Raw genomic sequence first — 6,000 nt, 5'->3', positions numbered from 1 at the left:
CGACCGACGGGCAACAAGGGAGCCTGTTCAAAAACTACACTGCAAATCTGGGGACAACTGGAATGGCTGTTGGTGGTTGTCGGTTCCTGGACACTCCCTGGAGATTGCGAATGCCTGTTGCTGGGGAGTGTAGTTCGTGTGGTATATCTGGATCTGTGTTTGCGGTGATCAAGGTAACTAGTAGACTGAGAACAAATGACAGAATGACAAATTAACGTCTCTCTGGACACCGTGATATATTGCAAATCAGAGAAGCAAGCACGTGGGCGTTTGGCGTTTGATCCAGATGACGTAATGGGCCGGTCTTGCCATGTTCCCACACACGTGACTATTTAGCTGTTTGTGATGGCTGTGTATTGCTTAATTATTGTGCGTGAGGAGTATTACTTAATTGGTCTCAGACCACACCTCCACTCCACCCCAAATAGGTAAATCCCATATCCCCTGTCTGTACATATAGTTACATGTGCGCCAGAATCCGATGATTGTCGGTTCGTCGCCGGTTGTACTAATGTCTGTCGGCAGCATGTACGTAGTCGACTGGCTTCGCCAAAATGGACAACATCCAGGACCCGCACCATTCCTGACTGTCCACAAATTTTATACTACGGCCGTCATTTCACGCGGAAGCCAGAAGTGATACAGGCCTCAGACGTGAGCAGTTTGGTTAAGGAGACCAAGAACCATGTCCAAGATTCTGGTTTACCTTTGCCTTTGGGGGGCAACATACAGTGAATCGTGACCTTCTAAACGGTCGTAGCATCATACCCCTTTAGAATCTCTGTTTGCTTGTGGTTTATCACCGCTCACCTCTCAATACAGCTATTCCGCTTAACCACACAATCCAGTGAGTGACACCATGAGCATGAGTCCATCCAACATTCTGTTTTAATCCACACACAATATTCTAGGTACATGACGGTAGCCTGTTACTAGGGACAGCCTGTTACTCCAGACAGTCCAGTGATCGTTAGAGCTGGATACGATCACACAAAATCCACAAAATCACCAGTCCTCAGACTACCAGCATAGGTGCTGTTACATAATACCCCAGAGTACCCCCAGGCGTGTTGTTGGTATAAAATATCACATCCGAAATATGCACAGAAATGATTCCATTCTGTTGCAAACAGCAGCATCAGAATTCACTCATTGAATATCGCATGTCACTGAAATAGATACCTTTCCAGTTTAAAAGGTTTCCATTGTTGAATATATTTCCTAAGTATATTTGTATTAAATGTTAAACTGGATGGCTGCCTAAAAGCACTTCACTATACAAGTCCCCATTGATTGTCACTGACCACAATAACGAATTAGCACAAGTCATAAACAAAGTCGTCAGTCAACTACACAATCATGATAGCATTCCCATTGGCCCAGAGAAATGACGATAATTCACAGTTGGCCGATAACGTTTGTGTGACAACTTGTGATGAATTAGGTGATGTTATCATACTTTCCTAATGACTACTTCCCACTCAACAACATTGGAGCATAAAAATGGGAACAGATACCACGAAACGAATTAGATGAGGCGGGAGGCGTGGATGCGCATACATGACAGTGTTAATAGTGGTCACACTAATAGCATACTGTGAACTCACGGGCACTGCAGCGCCACAGGTTCTATTTGGACATCACTTACAATCATAAAACCAACAGACTGACCACACATATTCAGTGAACAACTGACGTGGTCATTCCTCCAAGGACTCTTTTATTGAGGGTGTCCACGAGACTATTCCGGTACGGCTTACTGCGGGTTCATCTGTAGCCTCCCTAAAAGATACTTTCCACAAACGCACGTGCCTTTGTGTAATTTATACGTTCGTGCTACCGGAATTGTCTGGATATAAACTCTTCCGACAAGAGAACCATCAATGCTATTTTACCCATGACCATTTGGGAAAGTAGCATTACGAAACTGATAAATAATTATTTGTTCTTATTGTCTATTTGCATTGAAAACGTACCATAGAATTTCACTTTAAACAAAAAATTAGACCAAATATAGTGAAAATAGTATTGCGAATCCATAATTCTACCTTGCCATTTGAAAATTTAAGTCTTAGAATTTTCTAAGGATAAATGTTGTGTAACAAGGGATCATAGATCCAAATTGTTATTATTGGTTTGTATTACAAGGGGGTAAGCGCAGCAGTTGGAACAGTGAACCAAAAGAACGTGCGGTACGTGAAGAGCGTTAACTTAGACCAACCCTTCTTGTTCTCCGTGTTTGATTTAATGTGCATACCCCCTTGTAATATAAGCAAATCTAAGATGCTTCGGCGAAAGATCAAAGGCGCCGACAATACTTTATCAGACGATAATGTGCACTTTTTGCATTACGTCACAATGTGTTGACGTCGCTGCGCCATTCCAGTCTGCCCCCTAGTAATCGAACTTTTTTTGCATTACGTCACAATGTAACTAACGTCACGATGGATGTCAGTTGCCATCGCCTCGTACAGCTTCCCACATCAAACTGATTCGTCGCATCCCGTTTCTTGGTTTGCAGTTGCACCACACAGCCAACATCACTGTGGAAAAAAATACGTTTATGTTTTCCGACGGATAAAATGTCTCATAGTTCGACTCAAAATCTTACGGTAATGGTGGCAATGTTTACATTCCCATAATGCAATCGTGAAATGTCGCTTGACTTGTCAGCTTCCCCTGAATGTACTGATCTAAACTTTCATTGGTAGCAGAAATGAGGCGGTCATTTTGCCTTGTATGGTTTAAGAGAATCACGGATGTAATTAAAATGGTCTAGAGAAGATATTTAACCCGACCATAAACCATCATCAAATTGTTCATCATTTGTTTTTCTAGTAACCTTTGTCTTAACCCCCTGGATGCCACAGGGACATATATGTCCTTCCTCTACATACCTCACTTGGAAGTCCAATAAAATTCTAAATATACCACGCATATATAAATACTTCACAGTTTTGAATTCTGCGGAAAATTCCCAGTTTCTTGATACCATCCACTATTACCTCAGACCAAGCTAAAGTGCTTAAACTCGCCTTTCAAAATAGGCTTCATCGTAAATGTCGCCATTTTTCAAACTGTACAAAATCGAGATTCACAGCGTTATTAGCAGTGTGTTTTGAAATGTGAAAATCGGATAATTACTGGAAGTAATGAATTTCAAAAATAGCATATTAATGATCACTGATATCAAGTTTTCATGTAAGCAGGAATGATAATTCTGAAACGTCACCGATGTACCCAGAATCGGTTGGGATGTTTTCGAAAATACACTTACACGAACGCCGAAGTGCGCTTTCCGCCATATTGGATAGTGTTTACAAAATCACGTTTCGAGAAGGCCGGTATTGAGAAGCCTATTACATCATGTATACTTCATAGTTAGCTACGACAAATGTATCACTGAACTCCCCATGCATCTTAGAATCAAATTACAAATGGTCTTTGTCACCAGTACCAACTGTCTAGACAAAACGAAACGAAATATGCTTTGTCTGAAAACGAACGCTGTGCTCGAAAGACAGCGCTTGACTGAAATGTAAACAAAGAAAAATTTCAATTTTACACTGCGTAGCATTTTCGGAAATTTTCCAACATCCAGCTCTCTAATCATTGCTTACAATGGCTCAGTACGCTTAGTATATTCAGGGGAAGAGTATCGTGGCAAAAAAATAGCAAATTGAAAATAGATGCAATGAAATAATTTGGTAATTCGTAAGAAACTGTCAAACTTTTAGTGCAGCCTGACGCCATGACTGACGCAAAATCACGCAGAACGACAACAGTACTTATCGGCATTTCTGGCTTCTTCCGTCATTTACAATGTAAACGATAAGAACATATAACAATACACAGATAGTCAGAATAATTCTGATTACTTACATCTCACATTTATATACAAAAGATCCCTGAATCAAGCAAAAAGTCGTCTCAAAATCCTGTGTACCCTTCTCAGCGAAGCCGCCATTTTGAAAGAAATCGGTCATCGGTAGTGATGTCACACGTCAACATTGTTGCACATATTAGGCAATTTCTTTGAGGTGAAGGTCGGTTGAACAAGAGTAAACACAATGCCCATACCATTCCGATTGCACTTTTAGTATTGTGATGTATATTTTGCGCATCGTTCAGATATTTTTTCATGAAATTGATTTCAGTATCTACATATATCCATGTTCAACACCATATCATGTGTGGATATAAGGTATCCGTTTTTATTCTTTGAAAGCTTTGGATTGTTTGAATAATATTTACATGGGAAATTGACTCAGTAAGTGTATTACATCACATTTTAAGCCTCTACACAAGTGTTGGAAGATCACACGTAACCATTACTGCAACATATGCTTTAGTTCCCGTCATGTGCAATATTCAATACGTTGGGACAAATATTGCAGTTTCATATGAACAGGTTAATAAACAGCGATTTACTTCCAACTTATAAGTAAAACGGATAATATTAATGAAAATGATTTGTACATTTTATCAAATGTAGGGGCACACATACTACTATTTAAAGGAATTGTCTTGTTCATTGTATTGGTTTGTGTCGTTTTTATAGACAAAACTATTATGAATATTAATTGACCAGGTGCGAGTTTGTCAAAACGTTTCATGATTCATTATCATTGTTTTTCGATAATAAAGTCAATTCAAATGCGATTAAAATATATCTGATGGCAGAATGTCTAACTCAAACAATATTTATACGGAAATTGTTAAAAATATTATAAATCAGGTCAAGTCTTAATTTGGACAAGCCTTACGTCCATTTTCTAATACTTCTTTACTGAAAAAGCGGTCTCTTTGTACTTTTCATTGCATACTTATGAAGGGAATTGATTTCATAATCATGAGAAGAAAAGTCTTTTTCCTAAATGAATACTCAATGAATATTCAGGTGTTGTGAAATTTTCATTTACGCTAAATTGATGCTAGACAGGTGCGCGTGTTGCTCACAATAAGATATGTAGTAAAACCGTGTAATTGTTGATATAATCAGGACACTATTTCAGTGATAAAACCATTCATTTCATATTTTGGCTAAAAAGTGTTGAATTCTGACGCAGAAGCCGAGATCTTTTACACATTGAGTAGAAATTAGGTTAGATATATAAAAATCAGCAACCAGAGTAGTCTTTTTCCGACGTCACAAAATGCACAAAACATGCCGTGACGTCAACTAAAATGTCGCATTATCTTCAGTTATTTCATTACGTTTGAATATGTGGCTGTTACTCCGTTAATAATGATGGAAAATTAATAAAAATACATATACACAAACAGAAGAATATGGGAATCTAAGAACTAAAATATGTACCGGATAGGGACATCCAAATCGCTATTGCCTGCTTTTTGATGTAGTACACTTGCATCTTTTCTTACAAATTGTGAAACTACCAAAAGGTATCCTCTCACATTGGGAAAATTTGTATTGGAATAGTTTGGTTCACTGTGAACAAAACATAACGAAAATATACTGTCCATATCCACAGCAAATTCTCTCCATGTGATCGGAGTTACATTGACCTTAATGTAAACCATAGCTGAGTTATGCCCCCTTACCTTTATACGTGCATGACCTCTCTGTCGACGTTTGACGTCATAGTAGAAAATCGATTTTTGACATTTATTGCAGGTCATTTTTGATTTTGTGAGTAGGACGTTATGCATTAGCACATACATCCATTTCATATACACTTATGTCGTTCAGATATCAAGCTGTATTTTCTTCGCTCACACTTTCCGTAAAGATGCCAAATTAAAAAAATCGTAGCAGAGTGCTTTTATTGGTGTACGATAAAAAACTGAGAAATTTACTGTTTTTGAACACACACAAAAGTTTTGAACAACTTTTAGCAGTGTCTATTTCTCAAACCCCTGAGGTAGTCACAATTATATTTATACCAACGGATAGGAAATTAAATATTCTACATGTCTGTGCAATTTCATAGCCGTACGCAGATCCAGGACCACGCGAGCGCAAATCTCGCACAACGT

Source organism: Haliotis asinina, chromosome 2 (assembly GCF_037392515.1).
Source record: "Haliotis asinina isolate JCU_RB_2024 chromosome 2, JCU_Hal_asi_v2, whole genome shotgun sequence".
Taxonomy (NCBI): domain Eukaryota; kingdom Metazoa; phylum Mollusca; class Gastropoda; order Lepetellida; family Haliotidae; genus Haliotis; species Haliotis asinina.
This window is presented reverse-complemented; position numbering follows the sequence as displayed.